The sequence below is a fragment of the Sceloporus occidentalis genome, unplaced genomic scaffold (assembly GCF_023333645.1).
Source record: "Sceloporus occidentalis isolate IW3139 unplaced genomic scaffold, rSceOcc1.0.p SCAF_2, whole genome shotgun sequence".
NCBI lineage: Eukaryota > Metazoa > Chordata > Lepidosauria > Squamata > Phrynosomatidae > Sceloporus > Sceloporus occidentalis.
The window spans coordinates 58,296,378-58,315,878 of record NW_028316982.1 but is presented as its reverse complement, the minus strand read 5'-3'; the positions used below and the strand labels follow the sequence as shown (position 1 = coordinate 58,315,878).

At 46.6% G+C, this 19,501-nt stretch overlaps 1 protein-coding gene across 1 annotated transcript in view; it reads right to left on the bottom strand.

Annotated features, from left to right (window-relative positions):
* Window positions 1-17,194, bottom strand: part of LOC149318393 (dynamin-binding protein-like) — an 87,355-nt gene extending 70,161 nt beyond the window's left edge. The window contains exon 1 of the mRNA XM_089509598.1: window positions 17,052-17,194. The gene's annotated coding sequence lies outside the window, so the exon portion shown is untranslated. The remainder of the gene's footprint in view (window positions 1-17,051) is intronic.
* Between the last annotated feature and the right edge of the window lie 2,307 nt (window positions 17,195-19,501).

The following is a 19,501-nucleotide window of genomic DNA, read 5'->3' as shown; positions in this document are numbered from 1 at the left end:
GTCCCAAAGCAGCAAGAACAAGAAGTTGCCAAGGAAACCTCCAACTTGGATACTCTCAGAACTGTGCCTTCCAAGCTGGACCAAAGATGAACCATTTTATCCACAAACTCTCACAAATGTGTGACAGCAAGTTATAGATTGTTCTTCTTCTGGGTGGCCTACATTTGAAGATGACTGCCCTTCATCAGTTTAAAGAGCATCAGAGGTAATCACTGTATAAATAGTGAGTGACAAGGATATTTGTTTGCCACAGTAATAAACATGAATTTCAGCCAAATGGACTAAATGGAGTTAGTAAAGTTCAACATGGTATTTTACCCACATTATTAATAATAATGTTTATACCCCACTTTTCCCCTAGAGCTAGGATTCAAAGCATATAGGCACTGTAGACGTAACTCAAAATGCTCCGGCGATCTCAGTAGCCCATATATACGAAGCAGAGCACCAAGGAAACAGTGCACTGGTGGCCAAATCCTTATATAGCTATTCCAGGGGTGGGGAATGTTTGGCCTTCCAGATATTTTAGACTACATCTTCCTGATCCCTTGCTATTTGATATAATAAGAACTATAAGCCAAAATACTGTAAACAAAACAAAACAATCAAACAAACTGTGCCTAATCCAACTCTCCCTCATAAGCATCCCTAAATATGTTTTGAACTACAGCTCCTATCCACCAGCCATGCTAGCTGAGGCTGCTACCAAACTGCAGAAATAAAGCAGATTGATACTACTTTAACTGCCATGACTCAGTACTGTGGAGTTCTGGAGTTTGTAGTTTTGTGAAATATTTAGCTTTCCCTCTCAGAGAGTGATGATGCGTCACCAAACTACAAATCTCAGGATTCCATAGCATTGAGCCATGGAAATTTAAGTGCTGTCAATTTGCTTTATGTCTGCAGTGTGGCAGCAGCCTGAGGCTCATGAAAGTTATAGTCCAAAACATTGGAAAGATCCATGCTGGGAAGACTGGCCTAAGCAAGCAACAATGGTACTATCTTGGCCCATATCGATCATCTTCAATAACAACCATATCCTGATGCTTGAGGATGCATAGGGCATACCAAATCTTGAAAAAGCTATTTTTTGGGGTTACGATTTCCAGAATGCAGCTGGCTATATTAGGTGAGGATTCTGGAAGTTGTAGTCTAAAACAAAAACCTCCCAAGCTGGCACATACATAGCCCAGAATCCTGTTACTATAATACCCTGAAGTAACAGTCCATCATGCCAGAACTACAGTCCACTATGTCATGTAAGGAACCTTTTGCATGGTTGTTCTGCCACTGCAAAGGCAGTTAGGCAAAGCTATCTTCAATATTATCAGAAGGACACTAACAGAGAGGAAGCTATTTCTCCAATGCCTGGTTTTCATTTCTGGGTGGGTCCTCAGAGTCAGGGTGTTTTGGAAAGGATGCCTTTAAAAAACAACCCACCTGTACCACAGAACTAGTAATTTGCCAGGGCAGCCTTTCCAAAATACTCTGGCTATGTGGACCCACTCAGAGGTCAGGCACTGGTAAAATAGGTTGCTCTGCACCAACATCCTCCTTCTCCCAGTACTGTATTGATGTAAAAGGCTCTGCCTACTTTCCCTTGCAGCTGTGCCTCCCCTACCCACTGCCACCACCACACAGTCACGTACGCCAGCATAATCATGCTGGTGTAGAGCACTAACTAAATTACAAACAAAATACTAAGAGAAACAACTCTCTGCCCTGCAATTAATTCCCACCTCAGGGAGACATATATTTAGAAACTGTTCTTCACAAGGCTATATTTCCCTATTCATCTTGTATCTCAATTGGGTCTTTATTTTATCTTTCCTCTATTTGTTGTGTTATATATTTTTTTAAAAAACGTCAGTTTATATCATCTGCTAACAAACTGGAAAGAAGTAACAATGACTACACTCACCATCTGGTTGGGCCCACCCCACTGACCTAGATAGGACAACTAGAGAGAAAGCAAAGGGAGATGCCTACTCCACCAAAGAGAGACCCAAGTAGTGACTTTGTCTCATGTGGGGGAGAGACAAATTCCCATCCTGGGAAACAACAGCTCCATTTTCTCTCAGGACATTAATCATAACAAGCTTCAATGCCAAAGATTTGAACTTTAGGTGAGGACTCACTTACTGCCATTAGTGCAAGGAAATCTCCCACCAGGCTCTATGAATTAAATTTAATACCCACTTGTATTGTTAAGTCAGGCATGAGATCTTGTATTGCTTGAGTGCTCCCAAACCCGAAAATTGTAAAGGCATAATCAGTTATGTGTTCCTCATTCCCCAGATACTTAGCTCTCTGCAACTGGAGGTTATTTTCTGACAGAGACAAAAAAGACCCCAAAATAGTTAGGGATGTTGAACATCCTCAGAAGGACAAAGTGTTGCTAGTACAAGAGGAGGAGGAGGAGGAGGAGGAGGAAGCTATGCAGCACTTCTGTGCTGTTCCTGTTCAAATGCAGAGTTTAGATATATTGCATTTGGACTATAGTTCCCAGAACCATTAGCCAGCACTGTCACTGTTTTGCAGAGACATTCTCCTAACTTCTACAGAGAACATCAAAAAACACCATTCATACTGGGACAGCTTATTTAAGAAAGATGACACAGTTGATCTGTTTGTCAAAATTCTACCAAATCTTCAAACCCTACCTCAACATGACCATATTACTACAGACTATATCAAAGAGTAAAATGCTCAACAGACTTAAGATACAAACTCTCTCTGAGGCTCACTCTTTCCATCTCTGCTTCTGAGCACGGAGCAAAATGTTTGTCTAGTCAGTGACATACACACTTTTGGCCCACTTCCTGAACACACTGGGAGCCAGTTCCCACAACCCCTGGATACAAAGCCTACCACTTATTTTCTCTTTGGGTGGGTAGTGTTCCTAAGCCCAGATGTGAATGCGCCAGTGGTGATGCTGAGCACAGACACAGATGGCCACTGCAAAGAATCCTGAAGCAAACTGACAGTGGTGTGTTGAATTGTCCATTGTATCCATACCAGGATGTTCAGAGGTATATGCTTGCCTGCAGTTAAGAATTCATACTGATGGGAAGAGTCAGCTCAGACAAAAAGTGAGGAGCCAGCCACATGGTTCAGAGTCATGTGAATTGGCCCTCATGCATATCTAGCCCTATTTAGGCCAAGGACACAATGGCCTGTTACAGACAGCCAAAATAAAGCTGCTTCGAGTCACTTTGGAGGTATGGTATTTCAATGATACATGTGTCCTAAGAGTCCAAAGGCCGCACCAAAGCCACACTCCAGTCCTAAAGACTGGAGTGCAGCTTTGGTGAAGCTTCCAGACTCATGCATCATTGAAATACTATACCTCCAAAGTGACTCGAAGCAGCTTTATTTTGGCTGTCTGTAACAGGCCAATATAAGCAATGGCTGGCAGGATGAAACTAAGCATTCTGCAGCAGTATCTTTTTACTTCTATTGGCAGTTGACATCAGGTTCTCTGTGCTTACCCAGAGCTATCAGATGTTGTTAGACACATATTATATATCCCCATACAATTTGCAAGCACCTGTATTTGGAACGCTGCATCACAGATGTTCAAGGGTGTTCCCAGGTAATATCAACAAGTAAAACAACAGGAAACAAACTAATTATAACAAATTAGCAAGAGAAAGAAATTACAGTACTAAGCTCAATACAGAACTGGCATTGGTACTACACTTGCTATTCCTACTATTAATTCTGACAAGAAAACTTGGTAATATAGGTCACACCCAATGGTCTAAATACCTCAAAGGAACCAGATCCCATTTGATTTGGAAGCTAAGCAGGATCAGCTCTAGTTAGTACTTGGATGGCAGACCACCAATGAATATCAGGTGCTGTAGGCTATATTTCAGAGGAAGGAACTGGCAAAACCACCTCTGAGTATTCCTTACCTAAGAAAACTTTTATGAAATTTATGTGGCTACTATAAATCAACAGGTAACGTGAAGGCACATACACATACTCATAGTTCACACCTACAGTGAAGAAGACAGAACATAAATCTACACAAGGAATCTGTATACATAACTAATGTGAGAATGCAAACTTATCTGTAGATTTTAGGTTACAAAACTGAGTGCGGATATGCTTGCGTGTTCGCAGTATCATCTATACTGAGTGGAGAGTGGTTATAAATACAAGCTATGCATGAAGTCATGATTAGTAAAAGAAACCAAAAGGATTCTATAATCCTAAGCATGTTTACTCAGAGATAAGTCTCACTGTTCTTAGTGGGGCTTACTCCCAAGAAGACTGCAGCTTGGCATCTGGCACTATACCACCTATTCATAGTTCTTTCCAGGCAGAAAAAAAGTGGTGGGGTACAATGCAATGTAGCTACTCGTGAACACATTTAATACAACATGCAAGTATGTTGTCTGCAAATATACACACAGCAAATGTTTTATTTTATTGTTTTATTTGAAGTTTATTGTTTTATTGCATGATTTTATTGTACTTGGGACTTTTTATTGTACTTGCCCGCCCCCAAGGACTGTGTTGCTGCTGCTGGGGCCACCGCTGTGCCGCTGGACGGCCCTCCGTGTTTGGAGGACACTGCGCTGCTGCGCACCCACGCGGAGGAGCCGCCCAGGACTTACCATCTGCGGCTCCCCAGAGAGCAAGCGCCCATCCCGGGGGCCAGGAACACCTGGAGGAAGGCGGAGGAGGGGGCGTGTCGGTGAGAGCGACCTAGATAAATCCAACGCGTCTGGCCCTCCTCCTCCGTCCCGCCTCTGCCCGCCCCCAAGGACTGTGTTGCTGCTGCTGGGGCCACCGCTGTGCCGCTGGACGGCCCTCCGTGTTTGGAGGACACTGCGCTGCTGCGCACCCACGCGGAGGAGCCGCCCAGGACTTACCATCTGCGGCTCCCCAGAGAGCAAGCGCCCATCCCGGGGGCCAGGAACACCTGGAGGAAGGCGGAGGAGGGGGCGTGTCGGTGAGAGCGACCTAGATAAATCCAACGCGTCTGGCCCTCCTCCTCCGTCCCGCCTCTGCCCGCCCCCAAGGACTGTGTTGCTGCTGCTGGGGCCACCGCTGTGCCGCTGGACGGCCCTCCGTGTTTGGAGGACACTGCGCTGCTGCGCACCCACGCGGAGGAGCCGCCCAGGACTTACCATCTGCGGCTCCCCAGAGAGCAAGCGCCCATCCCGGGGGCCAGGAACACCTGGAGGAAGGCGGAGGAGGGGGCGTGTCGGTGAGAGCGACCTAGATAAATCCAACGCGTCTGGCCCTCCTCCTCCGTCCCGCCTCTGCCCGCCCCCAAGGACTGTGTTGCTGCTGCTGGGGCCACCGCTGTGCCGCTGGACGGCCCTCCGTGTTTGGAGGACACTGCGCTGCTGCGCACCCACGCGGAGGAGCCGCCCAGGACTTACCATCTGCGGCTCCCCAGAGAGCAAGCGCCCATCCCGGGGGCCAGGAACACCTGGAGGAAGGCGGAGGAGGGGGCGTGTCGGTGAGAGCGACCTAGATAAATCCAACGCGTCTGGCCCTCCTCCTCCGTCCCGCCTCTGCCCGCCCCCAAGGACTGTGTTGCTGCTGCTGGGGCCACCGCTGTGCCGCTGGACGGCCCTCCGTGTTTGGAGGACACTGCGCTGCTGCGCACCCACGCGGAGGAGCCGCCCAGGACTTACCATCTGCGGCTCCCCAGAGAGCAAGCGCCCATCCCGGGGGCCAGGAACACCTGGAGGAAGGCGGAGGAGGGGGCGTGTCGGTGAGAGCGACCTAGATAAATCCAACGCGTCTGGCCCTCCTCCTCCGTCCCGCCTCTGCCCGCCCCCAAGGACTGTGTTGCTGCTGCTGGGGCCACCACTGTGCCGCTGGACGGCCCTCCGTGTTTGGAGGACACTGCGCTGCTGCGCACCCACGCGGAGGAGCCGCCCAGGACTTACCATCTGCGGCTCCCCAGAGAGCAAGCGCCCATCCCGGGGGCCAGGAACACCTGGAGGAAGGCGGAGGAGGGGGCGTGTCGGTGAGAGCGACCTAGATAAATCCAACGCGTCTGGCCCTCCTCCTCCGTCCCGCCTCTGCCCGCCCCCAAGGACTGTGTTGCTGCTGCTGGGGCCACCGCTGTGCCGCTGGACGGCCCTCCGTGTTTGGAGGACACTGCGCTGCTGCGCACCCACGCGGAGGAGCCGCCCAGGACTTACCATCTGCGGCTCCCCAGAGAGCAAGCGCGTTTTTTAGGTGGGTTAGGGAGGCTGGGTTCGAGCCCTTAGAGCAGGGGATGCCTGGGGTGGCTAAACCCCTGCTCTTTATATTGCCACGGTGGGATGGGGGGAGGAACTGGTGGCGGGGAATGCACAGGCTGGGGAGGGAAGGGATAACATCGTGCTGAGCGGAGCTCCTATTGAGGTAGTGTGGGGCAAGGGGAGGTATGGCGGTGGGAGAAGGGGCTTACGTTCCAGGGGAAGGAGGGATCGATGCATCATATCTATCCCTCCTTCCGGTCCCCCTCCCAACCAAAGGAACCTGAGGGTCGCTCCAACCGTGCCACAAACCCTGTCACTGCTCCTGTGCAATGCCAGGTCTATCAATAACAAGACCCACATCCTCCACGACCTTGTGGAGGACTCAAAATGTGACCTGGCTTGCATTACCGAGACCTGGCTAGGGCCTGAAGGGGATGCTATGTGGGCTCAGGCCCTGCCTGCTGGGTTCTCGGTGAAGGACCAGCGCAGGTTAGGTGGGTGGGGGGGGGGTGTGGCCTCGATACATAGGAACACCGTGTCCCTCATCAGGAACCACATCCGACAGACGTCCCATATTGAGTGTATCTACCTGACCCTAAAGGCTAGGGACAGTCTAGGGATTCTGTTAGTGTATCGGCCACCCCGTGCATTAGCGGACTCCCTTAACGAGCTGACACAGTTGGTCGCAGAGCTGATGTTGGAGACGCCCAGGCTTCTTGTCCTGGGCGACCTCAACATCCCTCTTGCGGCCAGCTATGTTCCATCCGGTGCGGCTCGGGAATTCATGGAAACCATGGCAGCCATGGGCCTGTCCCAGCTGATACAGGGTCCCACACATTGTGCAGGTAATACATCTCGATTTGGTCTTCTGTTCGGATGCGGAAAATCCGTGGGCGGAAATAGTTAATATTTCCCCCTTGTCATGGACGGATCATTTCCTGGTAGAGGCAAAAATCAAGGTCTCTACCCAGATCCCCCCCGGGGGTGGTGGACCTATTCGGATGGTCCACCCTCGAAGGCTGATGGAACCTGGAAGGTTCCAAGAGGCCTTAGAGGGGCTCATGGTTGGTAGCGACGGCGATTCTGTTGATGCCCTCACCGGTATCTGGAATACCGGTCTTTCAAGGGCTATACACAGTATCGCCCCGAAGCGCCCTCTCAGGCCCGCTTCCAAATGTAAGCCTTGGTATACGGAAGACCTCCGGGCTAGGAAGCAGGCACTGCGACGGCTAGAGTACCGTTGGCGGAAATACCTTTGCTTAGACGACAAGGCTCTCCTAGACCAACTGTTAGAGGACTACGGAGAGGCAATACGAGCAACAAAGAATTCGTTCTATGCTGCTCGCATTGCGTCCGCAGAGTCGCGTCCAGCAGAGTTGTTCAGGGTGGTCAGGGAGCTAACTCAGCTCCCCCCCTCCCTGAACCAGATCCTTGAACCTTCTAAGGCCTGCTGTGACCAATTTAACGACTTTTTTGCGGATAAAACCTCTCGGATAAGCGAAGGTCTTAACGCCGACATTCAAGCAAAACCTAGGGTAGAGGTGTCCAGAGCCTCCGTGGACTTTATTGTACTGGATCGATTTGAGTTGGTGAGTACCGATGATGTGGACAAGCTCCTCGGAAGAGTCCGGAAGACGACCTGCTCTCTCGATCCCTGTCCCTCGTGGCTAGCGGCCCAGGGGGGACCGGCGGTAACTTCGTTGTTACGCCGGATTATTAATACATCTTTGAGGGAGGGCCAATTTCCATCAGAACTCAAATTGGCCATTGTAAAACCTATTCTGAAAAAGCCCTCCCTCGACCCCCTGGTATATAATAATTATCGGCCAGTTTCGCTGCTGCCATTTTTGGGGAAGGTGATCGAGAGGGCGGTTGCAATCCAACTTCAGACGGTCTTGGATGAAACGGATTATCTAGACCCATTTCAAACTGGCTTCCGGGCGGGTTACGGGGTTGAGACGGCCATGGTCGCCTTGGTCGATGATCTCCGTCTGGGTATCGACAGGGGAAGCGTGTCCCTGCTGGTGCTCTTGGACATCTCAGCGGCTTTCGATACCATAGACCATGGTATCCTTCTGGGGCGCCTAGCGGAGGTGGGAATCGGGGGCACTGCGCTCCAGTGGTTCCGGTCCTACCTCTCTGGGAGGTCCCAGATGGTGCAGCTGGGAGACGTATGCTCCGACGAGAGGCCCCTTAAAACCGGGGTCCCTCAAGGGGCCATTCTGTCTCCCATGCTATTTAACATTTACATGAAACCGCTGGGAGAGGTCATCCGGAGACATGGGGCGCGGGGTTATCAGTACGCTGATGACACCCAAATTATTTTCTCTATGTCTCCGACTGATGCAGTGACTAGGGATGGTGTCTCTCCTCTTGTGGCCTGTCTGGAGTCAGTAATGGGCTGGATGAGGGAAAACCGACTCAAGCTGAATCCAGAGAAAACGGAGGTACTAGTGATAGGTTCCCCTGGTCCTGGAATGGTGGTGGTTCCACCTGTCCTGAACGGGGTCACGCTCCCTGTGAAGGACTCCGTGCGCAGTCTGGGGGTGCTTCTGGATTCGTCGCTTCACCTGACTGCTCAGGTGAGTGCGACGGTCAGGAGCACATGTTATCAGCTTCGGCCGATTCGCCAGCTGCGCCCATACCTGGCCCAGAGGGACCTTGAAACGATCGTACATGCTCTGGTAACCTCAAGATTGGATTTTTGCAATGTACTCTACATGGGGCAACCCTTATACCAAACTCGGAAGCTACAATTGGTGCAGAATATGGCAGCCCGGCTGGTCACTGGTGCTCCCAGGACCAGCCATATAACACCGATTTTAAAAGATCTTCACTGGCTGCCTATTCGCTTCCGAGCTCAATATAAGGCGTTGGTAATTACCTATAAAGCCCTAAATGGCTTGGGTCCAGGATACCTGAAGGACCGCCTCTCCCCATATATTCCGTCCCGCACCCTCAGAACATCTGGGCAGCAACTCCTGAAGGTGCCAGGGGCTAGGCTTTCTTCCGTCACTAAGCGGACGTTTTCCATCGCCGCCCCGGCCCTCTGGAATACGCTGCCCGCTGAGCTCCGCTCGACTACCTCCCTGGCCCAATTTAAGAAGGATTTAAAGACCTTCTTATTTCATCAAGCATTCCCCCCATGAACATCTTTTTAGGGCCTCCCTCCTCTTCCGTGGCCATGAGGAAGGGCTAATTGGGGTTTTATCCTTTTTATTGTTTTTATTGTTTCTTTGATGCACTGTTTGCGCGCGATTTGTTGATTTATGTATTTTTCACTGTTGTAAACCGCCCTGATCTATGGAAGGTTGCGGTATATAAATAAAACTTTTATTTATTATTTTATTATTATAATATTGCAAACCGTTTTGGATTTTTACAAGTGAAATTTAGTGATATGGGAAAGTATAAAATAAATAAATCTTTACATATTGTTACGATTCTCAAACACTTCGAACAGTTAAATGGGGGAAAGGTAAGAGAAAGGGGGGGAGAAATACACAAGAATGAGTGTCTACATTAATTTGCTTGGAAGAAATTCAGGCACTGTGATTTTGTTTCAAGAGTGCTTTCAAACAGAGGGCTTCTAGTAATACTAACCAAAAATATTGTTCACCTTTTCCATTTTTATTTCCTTAAGCCATATTTTGGTCAAGGAAAAAAATAAGAATTTTTGAGCAAACACAGGCAGGGACCAGTTGAAGACAATATCATCCCATGGCATACACACAACCATAAAATTTCATTTATAGTATGATAAAAACTATGTCTGAAGCCTCTGGCAATTAAGGGTTGGAATATTGGGCAAATCAATAAACCAGCTCTGTCAATCACAACTAGAGTCTCTAATGTATCAGTCAGTGGATCTTCCCAGAGTTGCACTGGGGGGAAAAACAATTAAAAGAAGACACCTGTATATCCAAAGCAAGGTTTTCGTCTTTGTGGTAATAAGCACTTTTGCAGTTCCCATAGGAAAACCATATAGAATTACAGAAGAAAAGACTTCAGTGCAGGGATGGAAACCAGGTGGTCCTCCACATGTTGTTGGGCTGCAATTCCTCATTGTATTCCTCATAACTGGCTATACAGAGTGGAGCTGCTGATAGTTCCAGTTCAACATCTGAAGGGCCATATAAGTCCCAGCCCTGGTCTAGTGAGCACATCTCTGTGCAATGCACCATAAAGATCTGAACACCCTAGTAAACACCTTTAAGAAATGTACAAATGACAACATTGAGAAGAAGAGAAAGTACTTTGTTAACAAGGACTAGAAATTAACATAATGCAATAAGGTGAGATGAATAAACTTCTGGGTTCAAACATGAGTGAATCAGGTTCAAATCACAGTTCAACATTTAACAGTTCTTGAACCAGATGTTAGCTCTCCTCCTGTCTTACTAGTTTATACTAAATGGCAGCGTTATAGCCAAACCAGAAACCACATGGTCAAATTGGTTAGCAAGGATTATGATAATGAAGTCATTTCATGCTTTTGTCAGGCCTTCTTATTATACTTCAAGATTAGGTGGAGCCTCTCTGTTTCACTGATGGGGAGAGGTGTGGATCAGTTTTTTTAGCAACACTTCTTTGTGACTTTTATTGTTGTAATGCAGAGTATTTTGGAATGGTTTGGTCCTGAATGGCCAATAAATACCCAGAAAACCTGCTCCTGGTGGAGCTATCCATAGCTAGAATTGGTTTGTTGATATACATCAAGCCAACTCTTCTTTTGGGACGCAGCTATGAGCACTGTCCATGTCAGCAGCAAGTATTTCAAAATGTACCACAACACCACAATTTAATGGCACATGCAATAGATGTGCTAATATATTCTGTAGACTAGAAAATGCCATAGACACAATGGATAATAGAGATATTGGTTATTGGAAATAACAAAAGCAAGTGGGGAAAAAATTCAACACACCCAAAGGAATAACATTCTACATAAGATAACTGATATAAAATAGGGAATTTGTGGTTGAGCTCTGGCATAGTATTGTGTTAGAGTTCTTTATCTTCTGGTTTACTTTGTGCCCTCTTGTAGCTGTAGATTTTTTTACATGTCTCCAGTATATACATCCTTCCCCTTATCAGAATCATGGCTCTGGCAATTTACTTAAAATCAGATAATACCAAAAAAGCAGAAATGTAGCCATGTATTTCATATGAAAAAGTGGGGGTGAGAAGAGAGACTTCAGAAAGATAACAATGTGGTAAGAAAGGCAACTCTGAAGTTAAGACTGGTTGATGGCATTTGTTCCATTTTCCCCAGTCAAAAAAAATAAGAAGGAAAAGTAATAGAATAGGAAGCAGAATAGGAAGCAACTGTGACAAGGAAGGGTTTGTATGCAAAATCATCTCACATTAAAAGAAAAGAATTCCGATAACAAAGAAAGCAGATAGTAGCTAAAAAGAGCCAGGGTGGTATACTGGTTTGAGCTTTGGACTATGACTCTGAAGACGGGTTCAAATCCCCGCTGAGCCACGGAAACCCACTCGGTGACTTAGGGCAAGTCACACTCTCTAAACCTCAGGAGGAGGCAAAGACAACCCCCCCCCCTGGAAAAATCTTGCCAAGAAAACCCAATTAGGGTTGCTATAAGTTGGAAACAACTTAAAGGCACATCATCACAATAAACAAGATAGTAGCTAGAATGAAGGACACCATATGGTATTTGTCCAAAGATAAGTAAGAAACATTGCAGGAATTGATGACACTAAGTGTCATCAATGGATGACAATTAAAATAGGTCACCTAAAGAAGTGTGGACTATAAGTTAGGGTCATTTTTAGATACAGTATAAAATGTAAATCATATAAAAATTGCATCACCTGAGCTCATTGTTAAAAAGTGCTAGAGGGTTTTCATGTGACCACAGTAAGAACATAAATAAATAATACGTCCTTTTGTGCCCAAATGCGAATGCTCCTCTTTTTTTCTCTCAGAAGGCCTACATCAGCAAAACACTGTCAACACGACATAGGAAATAGCTGTGCTGCTCATCTGAACGCTGGTGTGACCCATTCCTGTAGATATGACAGCTGTTCTTGACAGTAGGTCCAGATGGCAGGAATGCTCTCAAGCTCTGATTAAACAGCTTGAGCCAAATAAGGAAGACACCAGCTAAATCAGCACGCACACACAGAGTCAAGCACTTTAACGTGGGTGCAAGTGACATCTTTCAAATGTCACAAGCCTTCAGAAGTGAGAAGAAACTTGCTGTTAGGAATAAGCACAGCACAACTTTGCAATACTTGGCCTACCTTCCTACTCAGTGCTAAGGAGTTCTTCCAGAACACTGCATTTCCCCTACTGACAAAATTTGTTTTTAAAGAATTCCAGAATTTACTCTTCCAACATCTTGCATGCCACTTTTACCCCTGAAAGGATAGAATACAGGAGCACTGAACAACTAACTGCCTCAGCCTAGGAATGACAGCTCCTCCTCTCTTTGTAGTGCTGCCAATAAACTGATATTCAGGAATGAAAACACTACCAAAAAAGCATTTACAAGGACTGTAAAATTTAAGCCACTCAGGGTCAATTCATAGCATGCCAAATTCTTATATGGAAGTCATAGATAAAGAGTAACATATAATAATGTGACAATTGTAGCAGAACTTTGAAAGGTTTTATTGTGTATGTGTTTTGGAGTACAAAATCCCGCAGTCAGCATCATCTGTGGCTGTGCTGGCTAGAAGATTTATTGAGTTATAGTCCACCCCCCCACCCCCCCCCCCCAAATCATTTTTCTAAACTATGAATTCTACACAGACACAGAGATCTGACTCCAACATTTTTCAGGGTGTGGGGTCCATCACAGGGCACCCTTGGGTGAAACTCCCAGAACTATTTCTACTTGGGCTCTGCAGTAGTTGTGCTGCTGTAATTACCTGCCTCTACCTCTTAGGGGTCATTGAGACATCTTTTTTTTTTTTTTTTGCACGATGATGCAAATCATCTCACACATGCATTCTGGGTTTGTTATTCACACTATTCATACTGCATCAATGTGCATCTCTGCAAGTTCAGCTGCTCACACGTGCAAGCATCCAAATAAATATTGAGTCGGCAAAGCGAATGCATTCGGTACGCATTCAAGATAGGCAGCGTTTTATCCCAAGTCTATTCGGGTCTATTTGCATAGGTCAGTGATGACGAACCTTTTACAGACCGAGTGCCCAAACTGCAGCCCAAAACCCACTTATTTATCACGAAGTGCCAACCAAGTTTCTCTGGCTTTCTAGTAACAAATTCTGGCAAACTCTGTGCTGAAGTGACAGAGTGTGTGCCCACAGAGAGGGCTCTGAGTGCCACCTCTGGCATGCATGCCATAGATTCAGCACCACTGGCATGGGTTATTCACACTACTGATGATGCAGATCTTTAAAAAAAACTCAAATGAAAAACACGATATCAATTATCTTTAGGGACGTAGCCAAGGGGTCCGAACCCCCCCTTCCATTAGAAAAATGAATGGTGTGTGCTGCTGTGCTGCCACACCCAAGCCCCATTATAATGGTGGCACTTAGTCTGGACCCCCCCCCCTAAAATCCTAGCCACGTCCCTGTTATCTTAGATTAAATGGATTTTTTGGTAGCCACCTCCCTTAATCAGGTTAATTTGGGATGCGTGTAAACAGTGAAGTTTCAACCCAGATTCATCCTGGATTATTTTCACAGGGTGAATAACTACTTAGTGTGTATCTTCACAATCAAACAGACTTATCCAGCAGCAATTGTGGTCACTGCAGTAATGCTCACAGTTAGTTTTCCCTGGAGAGAGTGTGGGAAGGTAAAATTTAAACATTTGTTTTTATTGGAAAACTCTGCTTTACCAGATTCCTCGGTGGAAATTTTGTGGTTCTCATGTATGGATTGTAATGTGTGATATTTCTGCTCATAAGTAAATTGATGTGTGTTGATACAGAAATGTCCATGTTCAGGCCTGACAACAAGGTCTAACATGCTAGAGTATCAGGTACAAGGTACTGGACCCATCAGAGGCCCACCATTAAATAAGCCTAGAAACTAATGTGAAGAGAACACTGGGAATAAAAGCAATTGAGGGTCCAAGTAATAGCAGTACTGGAGATGGTGCAAGAAAATGTAACAATACCAGATGGTTTTGCTAAGGCATGTAGGCCCTGTGTGTTACTCTTTATCTGGCAAATGATCTAGTATACTAGACCTTAGTGTCATGCTAGAACATGGACATTTCTATATCAACACACACCAATTTACTTATGAGCAGAGGTATCACACATTACAATCTAGACATGAGAACCACACAATTTCCATGCAGGAATCTGGTACTGCAGAGAGTGGTTTCCAATAAAAACAAACATTTAATTGTACCTTTCCATCCTCTCCAGAGTACAGCTAGCTGATCTTTGTAGTATTTTTAAAATTTGTGGAATGTGACAGTTGCTCACTGAGATTCACAGAATGTGCAAATCATGATTGCCAGACTGTAACTCAGTAAACATGAAGTTATAGCTGAGCTTCACTATGATCTCAATAGGTATATTATATTAAAAAGAAAAATAGCTGGAGTTAGGATTCAAACACAAACCTGGTCCAGAAAGGTTCTGTAAGATAAGAATGTGAATGTATGCTACACTCTTGTCTTCAGATAGAAAGAGACTGATTTTTAAACCAAAATTTTAATTCACCCATCCTAAATAGTATAGATATAGAATAAATTAAATATCAAACAGAGAAGTATACAAAACAGCATACTAAAACCAAACTTTTGCAAATGGCAGTACAGTAGTTCTTTATAGTGAAACCCTATAGGTATATAGTTGAATTCCATGAGAACCATTTATCTTGTCATTATAGCACATATTTTAGAGACATACATTAACTATTACTTTTAAAACACACACACACAAAATGTGTGGTACTCTTTGACCTTATTAATATAAAATAGTTGTCTTGGACTAGCTCAGCAGTCAATAGCTAAACAGTCAAGCCTTTCCAACAACTGATTATTTCTCAACATATTAACAGAAAACTTATACTTACATAGTCACTACACATAAAAGATATGTAGACTAAAAATTCTGGTCTCATTTCTCATGTCTAACATATAAGCACATGAGAGAATTTCAAAACCAGCATCTCAAAGGCTGCAATTACAGGTAAGTCAGTTATGGGTCAGCACTGGAATGAAGAAAAGGGATCTATATACAGTCTGCCATCTATATCCACAAATTCTTTTATCTATGGATTCAACCATCCATAGCTTCAATTAAAAAAAATTCTCAAAAGTAAATCTTGATTTTGGCATTTTAGATAAGGGAAACAATTTTACAATGTCACTGTATTTAATGGGGTTTGAGCAGCCATAGATTTTGGTATTGTGGAACCAAACCCATGCAGATACCAATGGACCACTGTATCTGGACAAGGGCAGATGCACAAGGGAAATGTGTAAGGATATATACAACCCTGGTCAGGACTGCCTTCCATCCTGCATCCCTAGAAGCACATCCCTAGAGGAATCCAGAGAGCTCTATGGGATGTATTACTTAGAGTCTGTGTGACTCTCCTGTCAGTGTGGCATAGTGATTTCAGAACTAGGGACCGGGTGTCCAAGAGGAGTCACCTCCAACAAAAGCGACTGGGCCAATGGGTGGGTAATTGGGGACCTGAGTGTCCAAGAAGAGCCATCTCCAATGAAACTGATGTGGTGCAATGGGTAGGGAATTGGAGACCTGAGAATGGGAATCCAGCAAGCAAGATGGGGAGCAATGGAAGAAATAGTGCCACTACATTCTGCTCTGGTCAGGCCCCACCTGGAATATTGTGTCCAGTTCTGGGCACCACAATTTAAAAAGGATGTTGAGAAACTGGAGCCATGTGTCCAAAGGAGGGTGACTAAAATGGTGAAGGGTCTGTAATCCATGTCCTATGAGGAAAGACTCAGGGAGCTGGGGATGTTTAGCCTGGAGAAGAGAAGGTTAAGAGGTGATATGATAGTCCTGTTCAAATATTTGAAGGGGTGTCCTATTGAGGAGGGAGCAAGCTTGTTTTCTGCTGCTCCAGAGAACAGCACACAGAGGAAGGGATGGAAGCTCCAGGGAAAGAGATTCCAGCTCAACCTTAGGAGGAACTTCCTGAGAGTAAGGGAAGTTAGACAGTGGAACACACTCCCTCCTTTTCTGGAGGCCTGTAAGCAGAGGCTGGAGGGCCATCTGTTTGGGATGCTTGATTGAGAGTTCCTGCATGGCAGAAGAAAGGGGTTGGAGTGGGTGGCCCTTGCGCTCTCTTCCAACTCTAGGATTCTTGGATTCTATGAACTAAGGACCTGGGCACAGGGTGGGTTTCCAAGAGGAGTCCTCCCTTGAGGAACTACCAGGACCTGATGGGGGGAATTATTGGGGGGCTGAGTGTCCAAAGGGAGACCTCCCCAAGGAAACGGAGGGTGGGGAATCGGGACCCTGAGAAGGAGAGGCCGATCTCCCGTCGGTAACCCGGTCTGGCTCCGCTTTAACTTGTCTGACTCAAGGCTGTGGAATTCTGGGAGTTGGAGTTTGTTGTGGGCCCCCGAGCGGAGCTCCGTTCGGAGCCCCACAACAAACTCCAACTCCCAGAATTCCATAGCCTTGAGCCAGACAACAAGTTAAAGCGGTGCCAAACCGGGTTATCTCTCCAGTGTGAATGCAGCCTTAAGGGGAAAGTCCTGCTCCAAAGGGAGAAGTCCTGGGCAAGGAGGGCAAGGGCTGCCCCTGCTCCTTTAGGAAGCCCTGGGGGGATCTGGGGGGCTGGAGGGGAGGGAGGTGGGGAAAGCTGCCCGGGGCAGGGGCTTGGAAGGGGGCCTACCTGTGGGGCTCTGGCAAAGGGTCCCTCTCCGCCGGGCGGTCAAGGCAGCCTCCTCCTGGGCCCCGAAGAAGAAGAGCGAGCAGCGGAGTCCCTCCTCCTCCTCCTCCCCGTCCTGCCTGACTGCTCCTGGCCCAGCAGCGCCCTCTTCCCGCCGCCAGGCCAGGCAGGCAGCCTAGTCTTCAGGGAGAGCCTCCTTCCTTCCCCCTTTTAGGCCGAGGGACTGGAGAGGGAGTGGGAGGAGGCTCCCAGGTGACCCTTTGCCAGGGGACTATGCCAGTGGAGGGCAGGGGGCCAGGCAACGCCAGAGAGAGAGTCAGCCACAAGCTCCAGCCCCTGGGCAAGAAAAGGCTCTGACACACCCGGAGCTTCTGGCCAACAACTGTCGGGTCAGAATGCCCAGGGAAGCCACGGAAAGCCACAGAAGGCTAAGCAGCTTCAAGAGGACGGAAGAAAGCCTGAAAGGGAACCCAAAGTCTGGCTACCAGTCTGGGGAAAAAGACCAAACTCAAGACCCAGAAAGTCAGCCCCCCCCCCGCCCCCCCCCCAGGAGACAGCGCTTCTTAGGCTCAAAATGGAGGAGCTTTTGGGAATTCCTTGTGGACTGAAGGCCGAAAAGGAGGCCCTGTCTGGTCACTTTGCACTTATGGCGACCCAATCCTCTGATTTTCTTGGCCAGTTTCTTCAAAGAGGGGTCCCCCTTGCCATCCTCTGAGGCTGAGAGGATGTGACTCACCCAAGGTCACCCAGTAGGTTTCCAGTAGGATTCGAACCCAGGTCTCCAGAGTCATACGTAGTCCATAGTCGTACTCAAACCGCTATATCACACTGACCCTCAGCAATTCTATATTTCCAACCCAGAATGAGTTAGAAGGGATCAAGCATGCCTAGTTGGAAGCCCTTCAAGAGCACAGGGCAGCTTTCTCTGAGTTCCTTTCCAGGGCAAAGAACTGTATATTTTCCTTTGCATCATCCTTTATATCCCTTGTTACATCCCCTAAGGTTTACCCTCGACTTATCCATGGTTCATATCAAAATCCATAATTTTGGCCCCAAAACTTGTACTGCCCTCGACTTGTACATGAGGTCAACCTATAGTCAAGTATATACAGTATTCTCTGCTTTGGGAGAAAGGCAGGATATCCATTAAAGAAAGAAATAAGTGCAAGGGAGAGCTGCCATGGCAGCAATGGAAACCTGTGGGGCATCGGGTCAAGGAAGGCAAAGCTCCTTTCTAGGTATGGAAGTCAGGCAGGCTCCATCCTTTCTGAGCTTCTCAGGGGCAGCTAGGACTGATTCTGTTTTGTCTCCTAAAACCAGGGTTGGCCTTTGGGACTGTTTTAATTGTGGGCATGTTATTTATTTTTAAACCATTTTTAGCTGCCATGGGGCACTTAGCAAGCAAATGCTGTAATGAAGGAGGTAAAAATCCAATCTCTGCGTACTAGGAGGGGGAGAGGAAGGAGAAATTAAAGCTAAAACCCTGAAATTAGTATGGAGGACAAGAAAGTCATGCATATCACAACCACAGCCACTTGTTTGGCAGTAGAGGACTCGGACCCAGGCGGCTACCAGAACTCAAAGGCCAAGGTCCTGTATTACTTCAGGGCAGTGTAAATATTCTCCAACTGAGTTAGGTTAGCCATCCCCTATACTGAACATCAGGGCAGTGTAAGTTACATGGATCAATGATCAATGAACACATCTGACAATCCATTTTGGAATACGCAGCACATAGAGAGGATATGTAGAAACAACGTGCTACTTTGTCGAGTGCACTATCTGCATATGCAGCTCTGCTTATACCACTGTCGGCAGAATACGACTGTTATGCCCTGTCTCCCCCAAAATTACTCCACATGTATAGCACAACCTACAACTGTTTATGTCTTTAACAGAATGCTGTCCTTAGTGTGAAAGGAAGAGAAATGACTGGGGAAAAGGAACTGCATATCTTCACAAGGAGGTTGTACACATCACCACAATCCACACATCGCAACACACACATACAGCCCACAGCATAGTAGCTACAATATTCAGTAGGTAGATATTCAGAACAGGAAAATAAATGTTCTGCCACAATTTTTCTTGGATTATTCCTGGGGTGAAATAATTTGGAAGAGAATGAGAAATTCACCAAGACACTGTAGTGCAACACACACTGCCACAAAATAAACTATACAGTCCTGTGACAAGAGTACTATAAAGCGAAGTATACTACCCATATGGATTTCCCCTGTGGGAAATAAAAAAAATTGAGATTGATTTAAATGTTACATTCTGTATACAGGACTTTGATTCAAAACACACTGCATGAATAATCCACTTTGAGACCGTTTTAACTGCCCAGGCTAAGAGCTGGTAAATCTTGGGAACTGTAGTTTATTGAAGTACCAGAGCTCTCTGACAGAGAAAGCCAAATGTCTCACAAAACTACGAATCCCAGAATTCCC